This window comes from Penaeus monodon, chromosome 2 (assembly GCF_015228065.2).
Source record: "Penaeus monodon isolate SGIC_2016 chromosome 2, NSTDA_Pmon_1, whole genome shotgun sequence".
In the NCBI taxonomy this organism is placed as follows: Eukaryota; Metazoa; Arthropoda; class Malacostraca; order Decapoda; family Penaeidae; genus Penaeus; species Penaeus monodon.
The window spans coordinates 51754283-51774545 of NC_051387.1; the positions used below are offsets into that span (position 1 = coordinate 51754283).

At 43.6% G+C, this 20263-nt stretch overlaps 1 protein-coding gene across 2 annotated transcripts in view; it reads left to right on the forward strand.

Moving 5' to 3' along the window:
• Positions 1–20263, forward strand: part of LOC119583730 (protein YIPF1-like) — a 39852-nt gene that overhangs the window by 516 nt on the left and 19073 nt on the right. The gene's annotated exons all lie outside the window — the stretch shown is intronic.

The following is a 20263-nucleotide window of genomic DNA, read 5'->3' on the forward strand; positions in this document are numbered from 1 at the left end:
AAAATGTCATAGGGAAACAATGAGCAAAGAATTTGTGCGGAATGTGCTGACCTAGCTGTGATGTCCAGCACAATAGAACCAATGAGATAGGAAATAGATTATTACATGACAATAGAAGCTGGGCCTAGGAGAAGGCAGTTGGAATTCAAATCCATTCCATCATGGCTAGGCAGTGTTGGGTGTGATAGTAACTGTGTCAATTTCATTGCAAAATATCATCAAAATAACAACGCGAGTTTATTATACCCGCGAAATGGAAATACTGTGCCCAAACTGTAAGACACCATGTCATTACAGACACCAGTCCATAATCAGGTCTTTGTCAAGACCACAAAACTGAACCCTTGGCTGTCTGATAAGGAATGCCAACAATGGCCTGGAAGACCCTGAGGTAATGCTTGAGGTATGGTATAGGTAAAACTGTTACTGGATCTGGGCTCTCTCCTGCCGAGACATATGAGGTAAAGATTCTGTGGACCAGGTGAGGGGTGGAGGGATGGCAGCCCCCACAAAAGGGGGTTTAAGGGGGGAAAGGCCCCTATATCACCCGAATATGCGTCGGTAAAAGTTGCTTGTCTGGGCTCTATCCTACTGGAACATATGAGGTGAAGCTTTAGTAGACCAGATAGACCAGGCAGGGCGGTGGGGGGCAGCAGCAGCATCCCCCCAAATAGGATTTAAGGGGCAAAACTCCCTATATAACCTGGAAATGCGAGGATATATTATGGTCAATATTTCTCGAAATTTTCACTCCCAAATTCCCAGATTATATTATATTATATATTATGCTCTCCCCACTTATGGGGACCGATAACGTAGCAGTCCTTCGTTTGCGAAGGAAATCAGTACTAGATTCGTTCGAAACACGACGAAAACTTCTGGAAAACATATTAATCATCGGAAAATCGGTGTTAGGCGTCATTTCCAAATGTACCAAAAGCGAAATAAATTTATCTACGACTAAACATTTGCATTATCTTATTTATTGACATCACAGCTGATGACGTTGGCGAAGTTGACAAGGACTATTGTATTTTTTTACGAATAATGACCTTCCACCATGAAAACTATGCCTACCTATGTATCGGTTTCGGCAATAGTTACCATGTAAACAAGTCGTCATCTTTAAATGGCTGTAAAGTAAACTTTAGTCGTAAATTTACCTGTAAATCGAGAACCGCAAAATCCTTCGACGTCGCCATCGTGGATCACTGGTGACGTACATGTCAACAAACGATTACTTAACGCTCGATTTTTCTCGGGATCACATTACGGTGCAAGTATATTTTCTTGGGATATATACATTTTTCTTATCGTGTTCTTTTGATTCATTGTATTTTAGGAAATTATATCTATCTATTAAACTGCTAGAACACTATTTTAACCCCTCTATGTTATCGTAAGTATTTCTTTAGAGCTATTTGTTTTACTATCGATTTATATCTTGACCTGTTTTGATGTAGGAATTTTAAATTACGATTATATACTCAATGCAAATAAATTCTCTAAAACAGAAATTTACCCTCCATAAGTTGTTCTATTAACTTTTTATCAAGGTCAGTGATATCAACCCCTGTACTTAGCACTCTATCAACCGAGTACAACACAAACAATCTAGCAGTTAATTATTATATAACTAATGAAAAAAAGTTATATACACATGCAGCAAGTGATCCTGTTTAATGTTTCAAGTTAGTGCAGATTCCGGTACTCCGAAAAAAAGGCTTCACACGTGTAAGTTTTCACTGTATGTAAAAGTAATATAATTCCGACGTAACCAATGACGAAACGAATTTTAATAAAGCAGCTACTTCATGAATATGTCTTACAATTAAATTATTGTATCTATGTATGGTATATTATTTATTTGTTAATTAATCAAAATAAACAATAATTCATCCGTACTGAATATCAAGTTATCCGCTAATAAAAATATCGATTTTCGATCATATCCACATGTTTGTCAATGCATTTATCCAAGCATCTTAGAGATATTTACATCTATCCTTCTAATCCATCTTTACATATATTCTTCAAATGAACATCTATTCTTGAAGTGCAGCCAATTATCCTTTCAATTCACAACTACACAGTATCCACCGGTTCAATATTTGATTCACTATTATACCATTCTATTAAACCATTCTATTCATTTATCGAACTGTCTTTGAGCTCGTGCATCCCATATATTTCTTCCTATTCATTATTTCACAACTATCGTCCATTCCTACATCTATTTATTCATCATTCATCGATTCACCAATTCCCTGGAGACTCTACTGATCTACCGAATCGTACATTCATTAACGAATTTATATTTCCATTTACTAGTTAATTTATCCACCTGTATATCGATCTATCCATAAACCACCTATATTCCCCCATTCTTCCATCTGTACATCCACATCGCTCCATCCATGTATACATCCATCATTTATGTACAAGTAGAGATATCTGATTCATACGTATCCATCATCCCACTTCTTTTAACGGTAGGTTCATGTCTGAGCCGCCGTGGTCACAGCATGATACTTAATTGTAGTTTTCATGTTGTGATGCTCTTGGAGTGAGTACGTGGTAGGGTCCTCAGTTCCTTTCCACGGAGAGTGCCGGTGTTACCTTTTTTTTTAGGTAATCATTCTCTCTATTTTAGCCGATCATCCCACTAACCTTCTATATATCGATCCATCAACCATTCATCCATCTGTCTATCCATCTAGCCATCCAACTTGCATGTATTCATATCTCCATCCAACATCTATATAACCATCCATTATCTCTTTACGTGGATTTGCGTGTCCATCAATACATACATTTATGTATCAATTTCTTAAACCAGTGTCTATATATTCAACCGTTTTATATCTGTGTAGATCTATGTATCCATCTATCTATCCATCATCAGTGAATCCATCTCTTTAAGCAGCATCTACATATCCAGCTATCATCTATAAAATCATCGCCATCTATCTATGCATCTCTATATATGTATGCATCTCTCCATCTATCATCTATCAATTCATCTCCATGTATGTATCCATCTATCTATCAATCATCTATCTATTCATCTCCATGTATCCGGCCATCTATCCATCCACCATATAACCTATCTAATGAGCACACAGTATATATACACATCCCTCTATCTAACCATCCGCCATACAAGTATTAATCTATCCAGCCAATATATATATATATATATATATATATATATATATATATACTATATATATATATATATATATATCTATATACATACATATATATATATCTATATAATATATATATATATATCTATATATAAAATACATATATTATTATATATATATAATATATATATATATATATATATATATATATTATATAAATCCATCCCTCCAAACACCATCTCTTTGTCCATCTTCCATCTATATATCTATCGACGTATCCATCTATCCATCAATCTATGAAGGGATGAAGGCGTGAAGGTCACTGGACACACCACCACTCTCTTCCGTTGCTCAATCCAACCCTCACAAGCCGAGATTTTCACTCTAATTAATGCTATCCATTACCCTCTCTCTGTCCTTCGATTGTTTGTGCAACAATTATTTTTGCTTTTTTAGGGGTGTACGTAGATATACCTAGGTAGATATCTGTTTAACAACATACAGTGTGTGGGGATACTGTTATGCCATGTATTTATTTGTATCTATACTGCAAACATACAAAATTCATACATACGCACTGACTTGCATGCATGCATACGTGATTACATATATTCATACATATTGAGCACACATGCATGCGTGCACGCATGCATACATCCTGAAGTAAGCTCATAAGTGGATAAAAATAATTAAACTCCTTTTGAGGTTATCATTTTCCCCTTTGCTGTTTTCTTTCAAATATCATCTTACATTTTACCTGTTCCTCTTTTACCATCTATGTCAGATTCTTGACCGCCATCCGCGTTCCTTTGCAGTATAGTGATTGACTGGAACATTTCCATGTCTTGGCGATGACTAGTACAGGGAGAAATTTATGCATTACGTGATGTCTTGTGGTGGTTATGACATCAAGCAATAGAGTATGGCCAGTATGCGTTATCTTGTTTTCTCTTTTTCTTGTGGCATATCATTACCGTATCCTCTTTCTTCTCTTCTCTTCCCTGGCTATCTGTCGCTGTTTTTTTAATGATAGTATCCCCCCTCCCCATTACTATCATTTATCTTCCTCCTGGTTTGTACTCTCTTCTTTGCTGTCACTCCTCACAATGCCAAGTAAGTTTATTAAACACCCACGTATGTGTGTTCGTTTCATGACACCAAACAGTTTGTTCATGGGAGTGAAAATATATTCTCTCTCGCCATTCTGGTTGTTCTCGCTTGCCTTAGCTTACTGTTACCAAAGCAATACCCAGTCGCCTTACTACTCAGAACTTTCCCCTCCAATCTTACCCTCCTTCCTGTCCCGTGGTAACTGTCTTTGGTGTTCTTCCACACTCATTTATTTTTATTTTTTTCCCTTTTCCGCCAGTTTATGCATTACGAGAAATCATAATTATATAAACAATATACCGAAAAAAAGATGTTTGTCTACCTATATTCTTCTCTTCTTGAAAACTGTTCGCAGATGTAAAAAAAAAAAAAAAAAAAATCCTGAATAGATCCTGAATAGACAAGACACATTTTACTCAATTTCCAAAGACAGAACCAGACCTGTGTTACCTTCAGTGGTCAATAACAATTATTTCTAGGGATAAAAACTATCCTCAGTGTTCAATAATTTACAGCGATTTTGAATTTATTTTCAGCAACTCTCGGTTTGAAGAGAGGGATGTATACCATTTAACAACGGCAGCATACAGCATTTCCCTCTCTCTCTCGAAACTGGAACCTGCTTACGGTTGTGGCCCTTTTCCTGGAACTGCAGGGTTTCCCGGTGAGGTCACTGCACCAAAAAAACTAATGTAAAAATTTAAGTTTAACCTCCCCTTGCCACAGCCCTCACATCCCCCGCTTTTAAATACTTTCATATCTCGTCACCCTGACCGATTCATGACTGCCATTAACTTGATCTTTACCATCTCATTATCCTTTGTCATAGCATGGATCCAACATCCTATATCCTTACCCCACCATTCCATTGGCTTCAGTTTCGGAACATGACACTTGCTGCCAGTACTCGTGCCAGGGACCCATCAATCCTTTGTCATAAGGATTTATGTGAGCCATGGCATTAATCCAAATCGTGTTTTTTTAACATTGCAACAGGGTGCGCTACTCCGTAAGTCATGCTGCGGACGAAGGGGAAACCTTTGTTGACACAGGCAGGAATGGCCAGCACCTGATTATCGACCCACATCGAGCTTCAAACCTGTTTCAACAGCATAAGTTAACCGAGGGATAGCCCTGGGTCAACTGTCGAGGAGGCACACAACTTTATTCCCAACCTCCCCAGTTAGCTGAGAGAATCCAGCTGTTAGTTGGTCACTATAACGCACCATCACCCACTACCACGAGAACGGCCGCGAGCGGGCGACCTCCAGGCGGACCCGCAGTTCAAGGTCGTAGGGTACTCGTACCTGAAGCACCGAGAGTTGAACTGGCCGCCCTCCTGCGCAGCCTCGTGTGGTGGCGAGGACGGCCACACACTTGAAAAACATCTTCACCTAACACAAAAGATTCAAGATGGCGCTGGACCACCCCACTCTCCTTTCACTGAACCCAATAAAACTATTAACCCATATAAAAATGCATGCTGGGTTGAAGCCCTGGCTCTCTTTCTTCTAACTAAATTCCATTTCCTCCACACCTTATCCTTCCCCTATCCCCATTCTTCCTTCCTACTCTTCTCTCCAGACTTTTTGCTCTTTTTTTTAAGTCTCACAAGGGCTTTCAGGAACTGTAGGTTCTGAGTTTTTGTTGTGGGGGGCAACAAGAGAGCGACTTGACTCCTCCACAGCAAGAACTTGGGTCCTTGCTGATAATCCGGACTTGTTTGCGAACACTTTCGTTGTGTGCCGCGATTCTAATGCTTGCAATGGCCTCGTGCCCTGTAGCCCCTCTTTTATATCGATTTTCTCCGGGCATAGGAAACTCACTGTGCACCTTATGTGAAGGACCCCATCTTCGAGCTTGTGCTCGGAGTGGGCAGTCCTAACCTTCCGCAAGGAGGTCACCACCAGGTGTTCTGGGGGGGAGGCGGCATTAGGGGGCCTGCCCTTACTCTGAGTTGCCATTCTTTTGTTTAGGGACTGGTTATGGTAGACAATACTCATGACTGCCACTCTTAGTAATTTTCTATAGAAAATGAATACGGTAGGTAGGACTAGGAGTCCTCCCTTTTTGATTGCCTTCAGCCACCTTACCTCATTCTGTTAATTAGCACCTGCTAGACCTGAACACCTTGACCCATCATTTCATTGCCCCATGAACATGATCTATGGGCATGTATCAAATTATTATTATGCTGAGAGCCCACTCTTGTGAGGATGTGCTCTCCAGAAGATCTTCCACCATCACTGGTGGGCAGCACACTCCTCTTCAAAATCCACTTCAAACTGACATGTAGCCAAACCTGAGCAACTGACCCCATTTCCTCTCGGCACGAAGCCAAGAAAGCAAAGAAACGTGGTTTACTCCGCCCCCTCCCCGGAAAGGCTTAGGGCTAGGTGCAAGTCGTGGCTAAAAAAAGCGACCAAAACGATCCTTCCCACGATCGTTGGAATCATCGGCCAGGAATTATCCACAAGAATGTAGCACTGTCCTTGATGTCTTACAAGCCTCCCGAATCATGAATCTAAAGTCTCTGCCCCAGATGGAAAGACCAGAAAACTTCTCTCACGAGGATCATGATGTTTAATACATCGGTCCCAATTTACATATCGAACCAGAAGTATTTGTTCAAATAGAACAATGCTAACCTGCTACAGGTTTCGAACACATCAAACACCCGCGCGCACACACACACACACACACACACAAACACACACAAACACACACACACAACACACACACACACACACACACACACACACACCACACAACACACAGATGCTTCAGTTGCAGTGGCGAAGGCCACTCCCAAAGCAAGAACATCAAATACTGAAACTGCGAGCGGGTCGCACGTTGCAGATAGCGGATCCTGCCCTAAAGGAAGAATTACTAAAAGCAAAACGAACTCAGACTTTGGGGAAAAACAAAAAACAACAGCTCCTCCATTAACGCCCACATCAGCCGCCACACTGCCTGCCCAGGACTTTACACACCAAGGCGGACCTGGGATCTACCTCACCTCCATCAAGTTCATCAAACACCGTCACATTAATACAACCCAAAACTACAAGCCACTTTAGATGTAGCTCTCACTGCTGGATAGATACAAGCGAAGAAATTCGCAAATATCGTTCTATCATGATACAAGAAACGGTCATCCCAAGCATTGTTGTCAGAGGGAGATTTTCGAAGACAACAATATGTAACAATTACTGGAATACGCCACATCAGAAACCACAGCAACGAGGTGACAAACACTACCCAGAGCCTCGTGGATCCAAACAAAGACACCTTGTTTTGCAAACCACACCACAACGAAAACCAAAAACAAATACACAAACCACTTAGTACTATAAAACCACACTGAACACAAACGCAAACAGATCTCACCACAAACAAACCACGCAAAAAAGAAGACAAAAAAGGATCCCCCGAGTCCCGCCAGCCTTTCGTCGTCATTGTTTGGATGACACTCTTTGACGACGAGAGTAGCGGCTCCGAGATCGACGTTCGAAGTCGTTCCGAAGCCGAGGAGAGCTCCCTCTCCCCCTGGAGGGAGCCGTTGCGTGCTCCCTTGTAGGGGCGCATGGGTGGAAAGCGCGGAAGTATTGGGAATTGGTCCACCGATTCCCACCATGGGTCCTGCTCCCTCGACCTCAGGATTGATTCATGGAACCGCTACCGGGATCAGGTAACGCCACGCAAGATAAACCCAGGTTAAAAATGGGTTACCCCTGAGTGACATGCTAAACGACCGTTCAAGCAAATGTAAGGTCATTTTTTTCGAGCCGTAATATTTTTACGACTTTCTTAAAACAAGAATGCCAGATGTCGGCTACTAATGTCTAATCCCATTACGAGGGAAAATCACTCATGAGTTCCTCACACCCACATCTGACTTCATGGGCAGTCAGGTTATTCACCCCACGGGCCCATAACCTTTCCATTGGCTATATAATACCAAATACTAATTTGCCTCTTCCTTGACTTCAAACAAATTATTAATATACAAGCTCCCAGGCTCCTTTGCCAGATAGCAACGCTAAGTCACACGACATTACACAAAGCACTACCAATGCCCGAATTTTTTTTCACCTCAAACACACCCAGAGGAAAAGGCCGCCTTGATCTCATTTGGGAACAGGCAAGCACTTGCCTACCACACACACCGACAACCCGGTTTCTGAAGTTGGTTCAGACCACATACCCATCATCATTAAATTTCCACATCACCCATAGAAACAAAGAAAGACGATCTTCCGGGTATAACAAGCAGACGAGAACGTTTAAATCAAAATTAAATATCAAAAATTTCAATTTAATCTTGCTGAAACTCCATCCCCGGGTCTAATCTGCATATCAGTTAATATCCATCGAATGGGAGGGAACACGTCTCCTGACTTGATTTAAAAAGATTAACCATGATCGATGGGACGTATATATTTCTAAGACGACACGTCATCGACGTCTTGATAACGACCGGACAAAGAATAGTGGTAGATTCAGTTTAAAAAAGTAGATTAAAACAGAGCGTAATGAATTTTTGTAAAAGAACACTGTGCCAAAGTTTCTACCCTCACCCGCACTCACAGAATTCAAGCAAATGAGCCTGGAGTCAAGAGAACAGGGTAGAAACTTAATTACCGGAGCCAATATCCGACTGGGAATAGGCTGGACGACACCGGCGAACTCACAGCCGCATCTCGTGCGAGGAAGTAAAATAAAAAAAGAGGATTCCTCGTAAGTCCATGGTCTCACAGATCGGAACGCAACGCTCTCATCACCAGTCCTGACAACCTCATGCAAGCTTTGACTCACCTTTAAGACGCCTCTCTCGGTACCAAATATTTTCCCTCTCCTTTAAAACTGCTTTAGTGGCCCTCATTCCTAAGCCACAAAAAGACCTGACTGACCTAAAGAGTTACCCTCCTATTAGTCTATTCGAGACATTAGAGAAATTTTTCGAAAAAGTCGATACCTCGACTAAGGTTTTTCGAGTAACCATAATCTTCTCTCACACAAAAAATTCGGCTTTCCTTGCATCGCACGACGCAGGACGCACTCAACGTCATCACAAACTACATTAACAACAACAAAGACCGACGCCTAAAGAGTGTACTTGTCACAAAAGATTTGAGCGAGCCTTCGACACGGTCTGGCATGCTGGCCTGAAGTACAAGCTGTGCACAAAATTTAAATTTCTACCTTTGATTCAAAGTTGCTCTGCAATTTCTTGATGACCGCTGATTAAAATTAAAATTATTAAAAAAAGTTTCAGGCACCATTCCAATGAGTACCTCTGCAGCATACTCAGCTCAACCCCTCCATACATTATATACAAACAACCTTCCAGACCCTACACACCAGACCACTCACTATCCTCTATGGTAACTATTGTACGTACTTAGCTCGACAAAAGTGTGCTCTTCGGATGTCGTTCAGCGTATCAGTGACGAACTTGAAACCGTCACGAGATGGGAGCATAAATGGCGTATCAAGACTCATGCAACAAAACAAAAAGTTCTCTTTGTAAGACCACGAAAACTTATGACAAAATTTACTTCAAAACCTTCGATAGACTACAAGCACCTCTTCAAAACAAATCCTCTTGTACCATCCTTTGGGTTTTTTTTAACCCTTTTGTTTATCCCACTTTAGCGTTTTTAAAAATCCCGGGGCACCACGTATGAAAGCGGCATTTTTTACAAAACACTGAAAAAAAACCACCCCCTAACTTTACTCACCACTTGCACTAAATCAGGGGAGTAAAAACCCCTAACAAGCGCAAACTCCAGCTTTTTTACAAAAAAGAAACTCAGAGGGAAATCTGTTATGAAAATTGGGATGTTTTATTACATCTGAATTCCCCCGGGGAAAGCTTTTCTGCTTCCTCTGAACATGAGTGGAAAAAGGTTGCTCTGTAAACAGACCGCCCCCAAAGCCCCGTGTTTTGGAAACCCCCGGGACTGGCTGGATATTTTTTTAGGCTTACCTGCCCCTTTTTGAAAGGCTCTTCCTACTCTTTCTTTTTCACCTTTCCCCTTTCTTTATCTCCCTGTTTTGTTCATTTTTTTTTTTTGTTTTGTGTTTTCTTGATCGGGTTTTTAAAGTTGTTTATTTTTGTTTTTGGTTAGCTGTTTACGTTACAAATTCTTAATAAAGTTTTTAATTTTTCGCCTTGGCACAGCCCTCACATTTCCCCCTTTTTAAATACTTTCCCCCTCGTCACCTAAAAGCCCAAAAAACTGGCCCTTAAAACCCCCCCTCACTATCCAAATTTTTCCTTTTTCCCCTAGCGTGGAACCCCCCCCCCCATCCCCCTGGTTTTTAGTTTCATCACGTGACCCTTTGGGTGTTAGGACCTCAAGCCAGGACCATAAACCTTTGGGGGCATAACGATTTATGAGAGGCCCAGAAAGGAAAAAAAGGGAAAAAGAAACCCGTGGGGGCTATTTCCCAAACTGCCGCCCAAGGGGCCCCCCCCCCCTCTCCGTAAGTCAAGCCCCCCAATTAGTGAAATACTTCCAAGCTTTTAAAACCCGCTTTTTAACAGTAAAAATTAATGAAGGGGTTTGCCCTGGATTTAAAAGTTTGAGGAGGGCCGTTTCTCAGAGCCCTACTGCAATTTGGGACCCAAACTTTAATTTTATCCCCCCAACCGGGGGTTTAAAAAAAGGGGGAATTCACTTTTTTTTTCCTTTTTTAACCGGGGGGCCCGGGGGCCCCCCCGCCCCCTTCCCACCCCTTTCCCAAAAAGGGAAAGTCCCCGAGCGGGGGCCCAACCCTTTAGTGGGGGGCGCCCCCGCCCCAAATCGTAGGGTACTTGTTTCCTTTTCGCATTGAGGGGTTGGGGCCCCCCGGCCTTTCCCCCCCCCCCACAGCCTGTGTGGCGGAGGGGAAGCCCCCCCCCGCACCCGGGGGCCCCCACACCGGAAAACAAAAAATTCAAAAATGGCGCTTGGGCCCCTCCCTCCCTTTTCCTTTCCCTTTTAAAAAAAACCCCTAAAACATTAACCCCCGCTTTCCCCCGCATGCTGGGTTCCCCCCCGGCCCCTTTTTTCCCTTTTCCTAAAATTAATTTTTCCTAAACCCCCCTTTCCTTCCCCCTATCCCCCCTTCATCCTTTCAGCTTTTCTTTCCAAGTTGCTTACCTAAGTCGCACATCAATATTGCCAAGATTCCCTTTCCCGTAGACATGACCTTCCCCAAAAGGTCTATATGGGAGGAGAATCTTGCCCTCCTCAGACCACATCAACCGCCCCTCTGTCAATGTCGGAAATATTGGCGTTTTAGCCACTCTGCAGAGCACTGTCAATCCATGGCCCACAGCCCTCTCTGTGGCCAGACAGGAAGCACGGCGACAAGACTTTTCAATTACTCCCTACTCCAATAACATCCTTCACTCCACTCCTATCCCCTCTACCCAAGTAGTCTCTGCATCCTCCTCACTACCACTTCCCCCTGCTCCTCAACTTTCCACTTCTACTTCCCTTGTCTCCCATTCAATCCGTTTTCCATTCTAAATACAGATACTCCAATATCCACAACTCGCCTTATGTCCCTCCCTACTCCTCGACTTACCTATCGCACCTGACAATCCAAATGTTCCACCCCATCTTCTCCAAACACATCCCCTCCCATTCCTCCCACTCCCGTCTATTTCTTCCCCTCAAAAAAAAATTTTTAAATCCCCTCTCCCCCCAAAACCCTTGAGGCTTAGAATTTCCTAAAAACCCAAAGAGTAAGTTCCCCCATTCCCCCTTTTAATTCTTAACTCCTTTGCCTCTTCCCCAAATGTCACGACCCCTCCCCATATTCACCCCTTTTTCCTTTTCCCTCCCCTCCTGTCTTATTTTTCAATTTCAACACCTTCCTTATTCCCTTTTTAATTTCCCACACCTTTTACCCCTACCATCTTCCGGCTTTCCCCAAACCCTTAACCTTACAATAGACGTTTCCAGCATTTTGCTTGGACTCACATTTATTCTATTCCGCCCTTCCCTTATTTGGCTTTTGGACCCCCTTCCCCAAATCATTCCCATTTCCCCTGAAAATTCATTCCCCTTCCCAAATTCCCTTTTTTTTTATAGGGAGAGCTACTTTTACCCCCCACCCCCCCTCCCCATTTCCTTTTCCCCTCCACATAATTTTTTATTTCACACACCCAGGCACCCACCCCACCCCCACAACAACCCACAAAAAATAAAATATAATATATATATATATATATTAAATATAATTATTATTATAAAAAAAAAAAAAAAAAAAAAAAACACACAAAAAAAAAAACAAAAAAAAAACACAAAAACACTATATTATATATTAATATAATTTTAATATATTTTATATATATATATAATTTTTATATTAATATATATATAATTAATATATATATAAATTTTGTGTGTGTGTGTGTGTTTGGGGGTTTGTTTTGGGGGTTATGTGTGGGTGTGTGTTTGTGTTGTGTGTGTGTGTTTTTGTGTGTGTTTGTGCGTGATATAATACATATATATTTGAAAATATATATTATAATATATATATTTTATAATATAAATATTGTAAAGGTTCGATTTTAAAAAAAGACAAAGGGAATCGGAGCGGTCAGGGTAAACGGAAAAAAACCAGAGGAAACATACGAAAAGGTTTACGCAAAAGGAACAATTACACTACACATATAATAAGAAATATGTACAATTAGGAGCATGGGGAGAGAAGGACCCTCCGGCATGCCCTCGCGGGCGCCCCTCCGGCTGTCCTGGCAGGCGGCTCCCCCGGGCTTTCCTCGGCCAGCAGCCCTCCGGATGCCTCGGCAGGCGCCCTCCGGCATGTCCTCGGCAGGCGCTCCCCCGGCATGTCCTCGGCAGGCGGCTCCCCCGCATGTCCCGGAAGACAGCTCCTCCGGCGTCCTCGCAGGGGCTCCCCGCTGTCCTGGGCCGCAGCTCCCCCGGCATGTCCTGGGGCAGGCGGCTCCTCCGGCATGTCCCCGGCGGAGCTCCCCCGGAATGTCCTGGGCGGCGGCTCCTCCGGCATGTCCTCGGCAGGCACTCCTCCGGCAGTCCTCGGCAGCAGCCCCCGGTTTCCCGGGCGGGCAGCTTCTCCGCATTCCCTGGCAGGCAGTCCTCCGGATGTCCTCGGAAAGCGTTCCTCCGGCATGTTCGCAGGGGCCCCCGGGCATTCCCGGGGGCGGCTCCTCCCCCATGTCCTCGGCAGGGGGCTCCCCCGGCATGCCCCTGGCGCAGTCCTCCGCATGTCCTCGGCAGGCAGTTCCTCCTGAAATTTCCTTGGCAGGCAGCCCCTCCGGCATGTCCTCGGCGGCGGCCCCTGGGGCATCCCCCTCGGCGGGGGTCCTCCGGCATGCCTCGGCGGCAGTCCTCCGGCATGTCCCGGCGGGTGGCTTCCGGCATGTCCTCGGCGGCGGCCCCTCCGCCATGTCCTCGGCAAGCAGTTCCTCCTGCATGTCCTGGGCAGGCGCTCCCCCCGGGCAGTCCTCGGCAGGCGGCTCCTCCGGCTGCCCTCGGGGCGGTCCTCCGGTTTTCCTGGGCGGGCAGATCCTCCGGCATGCCCCTCGGCGGCAGCTCCTCTGGCATGTCCTCGGAGGCAGCTCCTCCGGTAGCCCTCGGAGGCAGCTCCCCGGCATGCCCTGGGCAGGCAGTCCCCGTCTGTCCTCGGCAGACAGCCCTCCGGCATGTCCTCGGCAGGCACCCCTCCGGCAGTCCTGGGCAGCAGCTCCTCCGGCATGCCTAGGCGGAGCTCCCCCGGCAGTCCGTTGCCACCAGATTTTGGGCGGGCACCCACGCCAATGGGGTTTTTGGGTGCTGTCCGACCCCCCATTTTGTCCTCCTGCGCGTCCTCGGCGGGAGATCACCCGATGGCCGATCCCCCACCAAAACCCCCTTTGGGGCGGACATCCCACGCCAACTGGGTTTTCGGGCGCACGTCCAGACCCCCCAGTTGCTTTTCCGTGCGTCCCGGCAGGCAATTTCTCCCGGCGTCCCCGGGGTGGCGTTCCTCCTGCGCAGGCGGGGTTTCCCCGGGGGCCTGGCAGGCGGCTCTTCCCCCGGGGGGCCCGGGCAGCGGCTCCTCCGGGGCCCCTGGGTAGGCAGTTCCTCCTGTGAGGGGGGCTCCTCCGGGCGTCCCGGGCAGGCGACGTCACCGGCGGTCCTGGGGGAGGCGCGACTCACGGGGGTCCCGGGCAGGCGACGACTAGGCCCCCTCCCGGAGGCGACACTCATCCGGGGCGCAGGGATAGTATAGTAAGCTAGTAGGGCCCGCAATTAAAAAGTCTTTTCTGCCATGCTGAAAAGATAATAAGGTCATTTGTATACTCTGGCTAAGCCCCCTAGCTAAACATAATTTTGATATAGTGTTTCTTATCATTTAACAATAATTAAAGGTTTTATCAGGGGTAAACAGGTTATCAATGAATACCACATAAAATTTTTTTTCTTTTTTTATAGGCAGTCCGGTTTCATTATCATGGTCTACATAATCAGCCACAACCTTATACGGGATAATTCCCGAAGTCTGCCAGGGGATTTTTGTTGGTTAAGGAAACTACCCCAAAAAAAATCAAAGACATCAGCAGAATGGCAAGCGTAGCATCGCCCCCCATGATATGTGGAAAAATTTTCTTTCGTTTGGGGGTTTGGATGGCAAAAAACGTTTTGTGAGAAAGCAGGGCTGGTATTTTGATTTCAAAACCCCTCATAGCATCATAAAGTTACCTTTTTTTGGGTCCAATTTTAAATTCCCGTAGTCGACATGGGGCCCCAAAGGGCGTGCTAGGGTCTGGGGTGTGGGATAAATGTACTCCCAAGCTGCAGTGAGAAGCACACTAGATTCCTCAAAAAGATACGTGCCCATACCAAAATCAGGGTCCTTATGTAAATAGATGATGACACTTTCCCCTAAAGTGCTATTAATGAAAAACCTTTCCCGGGTAGAAATAAACCAATGTGCAAAAAAATATTCAATTTTAGGTTTTTTAGGTTTTGAAAAATCTTTGGAAATTTTTGCGAAATTCCGAATATTTTTTGCAACGGCCTCGAAGCCAAAATTTGTATTTAAAAAAATGCAACTGTAGTGCTGCACAATTTTCCCGCGATCAAAAATGGGGAAAGGGCTAACCTGAAATGTCATGGGGAAGACATGAAAAAGGGTTTTTTTATTTCAGGTGATTGGGGGCAGTACAAAAGCCATGGAAAACCTCCAGCCAACAGCACGGGCCACTCGCATGAAGCTAAAAGTGTAAGAGACATTTCAAGGATTTTTGTAACTAGGGTTTGTTTCTTGGCAAGAGAGGATGGCTAATTTTCACTGAAATTGGGTTTTTATATGTATGTGTCGCCTGTCAATGTTACATATTTTAGCATGTAAAAAAGGTATATACTTTTTGTTCATTTCATTTATCTTTAGTTTTTAGTTTGATTTTTTTACATTTAAGTGTTTTTTACTATTTAAGATCATTTCTACATTACTCTCTCTTTTTTCTTTAAAATTTTTTGCTTTCTGTCGAAGTGTTTTCACTAGGGAAAAGGGATTTAAATTTTTATTTTTTATAGGGGGAAAATTAAATAAAGAAAAAATTTTATTGAACATATTAACCAATGCATAAAAAAAATATTGTACATAAAAAGTATATTTTATTCACATACATTATCTAAAAAAAATCAGAAAAACCCTGAATATAATTACAGACTAGGAACAATATAAAACTACAGAAAAAATAAATTTTTAAACTTCCCCCAAAAAAAAAAAAACAATAACATAAAAAAACTTTGATTAGTAAAAAAATTCAATAATATGAACTAAAAAAAAACACGATACGCCCCATCACGGGAAAAATTGAGACACAGAAAACAATGAAATTTGAGACACAGAAAACAATATAATGCTGAAGCTTCTATTCTTTAGGTGACAGTGTAATTTTGTGAAATTTGCCCCATCATGCGATTACTCCTTGAAAAAACTCGCTTTTCAATTCGGGCAGATGTTCTAGTATGAAATTCAAATTTCACCCTTTCTGTTGCTCCTCAAGTGGTTTGAGGATTCTTGTAAGGCAACAAGTACTTGCCAAGATGAAAGATTTCTTTAATTTTATCAATATTTTTTTTGCTTTTACATTACTCAGAGTTTCTTCTTGGTCTTCCGTGAAATTTCGAGTTGTCATGGGTATAGGTCAATAATTCATCAGAATCAGGAGTTGACGACCAGTCGTCTGTTGAGGGTGATACAAGAGATGGTATGGTACTGGTGAGTTGGCCTTCAGTCGTACTGGCCCATGATTTGAATTCACCGAAGAGGAGGGTCATCAACCAATTCACAGGACCTCAGAAGTGCTTCTCCACTAGATACTTCAGGAAAACCCGCAATTTTTTTAATTATTTCCAAAATTTGGGACGTTCCCCAAAATTTAGAACAAATTTTTAGTTTTCAAAATTGTGTGGTTTTGTGTGTGTGTGTGTGTGGTGTGTGTGTGTGTGGGGTGTGTGTGGTGTGTGTGTGTGTGGTGTGTGTGTGTGTGTGTGTGTGTGCGTGTGTGGTGTTTCAAGAAATTCTAACACATTTGTCAAGCGGGGCATTAGTGAACAAGGAATCCCACATCAAAACTCACTAATTTCTTACCGTGCGTCGGCAAGTTTTTAACCTCATCCATGAAATCCAACGACCTGTTTAATATGAACTATCAGAAGAGGACCCCATAAAAGGAGATAAAACGCTGCGTGATGAAGGTCACCGGCTTAACTAGAAAAACGCAAATTAATCTATAAATCAGCAAATTCGCACGAAAGAAAAAAGGTAGAATCTCTATTAATTGAAATATGCCTAATTTCATCTTGATGCTGGTCAATGGGGCTTGGACGACCTTAACCTCCTCGTTAGTTAGCAAAGCCTTCCCAGGGCTCTTCGACCTTGACCCTTCTCCTCCCGAGACCTGATTCAGCTCTTGTTCGTTTTGTCTTTCTTGGGACTATATATACTTGCCAAAATTCTTTCCTTGTATCCATTTCGGGTTTTCTTTCGTCTGGAGAGGAAATCGGAAGTGTTCGAAACGTTACGATTTAGTTTCATTTCTTTTTGTGGCTGTTTTTTTATCACTTTTTGCCATAGATGGAAAGTGTCTTAGATTTCGTCAGGTAACCACTCCATACACTTTTTTTTTTACTGTAATACTGGTTGATATACGAAAGTTTCCTCATTTGGATGCTCCTTCACATCAGAGCCACTAGGTGTGTTTCGTTTTTTTCTTAGCTGTTTTTGAAATTTTGCTTCTCAATACTGAAACCTGTACATACAAAATTCTGAAATGAACTAATTATTTTTTTTGCATAGCTTTACGAAAATTATATTTTACTTTTATTAAGATTAGGAATATGAGATAAAAATAACGCATCTCGAAAGTGAATTATGCCTACCTGTGGAGAGCTGATGTGCGTAGCTCGGGTATTCATGACGGAGTTCGTTTTCTTATTTATCCATAATGTTCTTTTTAAATTCTTGCTTCTATAATCCTTATGGCTGGTGTTCCACAACGGTTTTTTGGATCACACTTTATCCAACAAGGCGTAAAATTACTTCCGAAGAGTGTGGTTGATGTTTATGTTCGTTTGTCAAATGAATGTTTATCTGAATTTAATCTATAAACATTTAGTGAGGCATCATTGACCGATGCAACATATTTTTGTATTTAATAATAAATTTTATTTTTATCATGATATTATTTTTTTATATTCTAAGTAATAAGAAATTATATTATAGTTTTTGTTTCGGCAATGTCTTTCAGCTCTAGGCAGGGATGAAATACCGCCATAGTGTTTTCGCGCTGCGAGAGGATTTTCAGCTTGGATCCTTTTAAAAGCATGACTGCCCATCGTCTGACACGTTTTTCACTCGCGCGCCTTGTTTGCTCGAAGGGAGCGAGAGGCGACCGTCACTTGCAGCCGCTTCGAACCACCTCGTGCGCGCGAGCACATGTAAAAGAGTGTGTAAATGTGGAATGTGGTTTTATATTTTTTTATTGAATCTGCAGCACAGTATATATTTGGACTGGACATTACAGAAAAAAGGAGATGCTGTAAGAATTCTAATACCATCTGGCAGCGTACAATCAAACCTACAGCCACATCTTCGACTCCACTTGTTTGTCCTCGAGGTAGAATTCGCTTTCAAGATTGGGAAAACAAAGTTCAGCAAGTGACCCTTAAATGACGTCCGTAATGGCCGTAATGGCAGGGAAGTCAAGCGTCCCCGGGGTTTCTCTCTCTCTCCTTTTGAACGCAATATCTAGACTATTCTCGTAAATGAGATTTAAACCTCATTAGTTGTGTCTGATGTAAGGGAGAGGTGTGTCGCTGAGGCCTCTTGGGGGCCCACTTTCGTTTGCAAATAATGCAAAAAGACGACCAGCGAAGGGCCGGATGGCGCAGGCTCTTCAGTGCCCGCCGAAACCGAAGAGCTGCCATAAACTTATCTATATGTATATATTTATATATATATTTTAATATATATATATATTCTTTTTTGTCAGGGATCGACTTATAAAAGATATAAGGAAACAGAAGGTCAAGGTCAATGGAAAAACACCAGAGGAAACATACAGAAGTCAAACAAGTCCCAAAATACAGGACAACTGCTGAATTTTTGGCTGGTGCTCCTTTTATGCACCGCGCCCATGTATAGGCCCGATACCCTCGTTCCCCCGAGGGTATCGATGTTACCTCACAGAGTGAGGTAAACATCGACGAAGGTCCAGAGTAATCTCGCGTTGTGACATATCTCCTTTTACATCCAGCGGTGATGTGGCCCCAGGACCTGCCCTTCCGTCACCTGCACTCTCCCGGAGATCACGGTCCTGCCTTCTGTCGGACTTGGGGGCACCGTTGCTCCCCCACCAGTCCCTCTACTTTCCCCGGGAGCTTTTCCGGCGTCTCCCCGGCAGGCAGCTCCTCCGGCATGTCCTCGGCAGGCAGTCCTCCGGAAAGTCCTCGGCAGGCAGCTCTCCGGATGTCCTCGGCAGGCAGCTCCTCCGGCTTACTCGGCGGGGCAGCTCCCCCGGGGTATGTCCTCGGCGGGCAGCTCCCCCGGGCAGTCCCGGCGGCAGCTTCTCCGGCAGTTGTGCCCCCCCAGCCCTTTGGGCGGGCCCCACTCCAACTGGTCGTTCGGGGGCGGCTCGAACCCCGTTCTCCCCTGCGTGTCCTCGGCGGGCGATCCCCGGCCCGGCCCTGGGCAGGGGGCATTTCCCGGCGCTCCGGGGCGGGCGACGACCTCCGGCGAGAGATTTTTTGGCTTTATCCGGGGCATGGGGCCCAAAGGTAGTAACCAAGGGATCCTTTTTATTCTGTAAATCTAGGCAGGGGTCTGACCATTTTTCGCATAGCTCAGGGCTAACTGGGCCCGGTCTAGTCGGGGGGGAGGTACTCCTGACCCCACCTCAAATGCTCGATCCGATTCACTTCAGGGCTCCAAGACCACACGCAAACAAGCATTCTGCCGCACCAAACCTTCAAACTTGTTCCGATGCCGAACATACACGATTTACCCCTAATTACTTTATCTTTTCATTACAAAAACGTCACATCTCCCCATTTTTTTTACAGCAATGCCTTTAATAAATTTTAGTGCCTTTAACATTTATTTTTTAATGACCAAATTTAGTCTCTACAAAAGTCCCAAAAAACTTTGCAGAATTTTTTTAATTTATATTTTTATATTATATATATATATATATTAAAAATAATTTATATAAATTGGGTGGTTTTTAGATTGCCCGATTTTTCGGCTTCCCCCTATGTGAAAAAATTTCCCCAAAATCTTTCTAATGGAAAATTAAAACCCCCGTTATGTATTCCAGTGCCCAATTTGGGTGCGTTTTTTTGAGAATTCTGTATTATTGAGTTTTAAAAATTCCCAGAAGGAGCTGAAGATTATTTATCCACATAAAAAAAATGTTGGTGACAAGATACTTCCTTTTGGGGCCCCGTTTGCCGGCAAAAAATTGGGGCCGG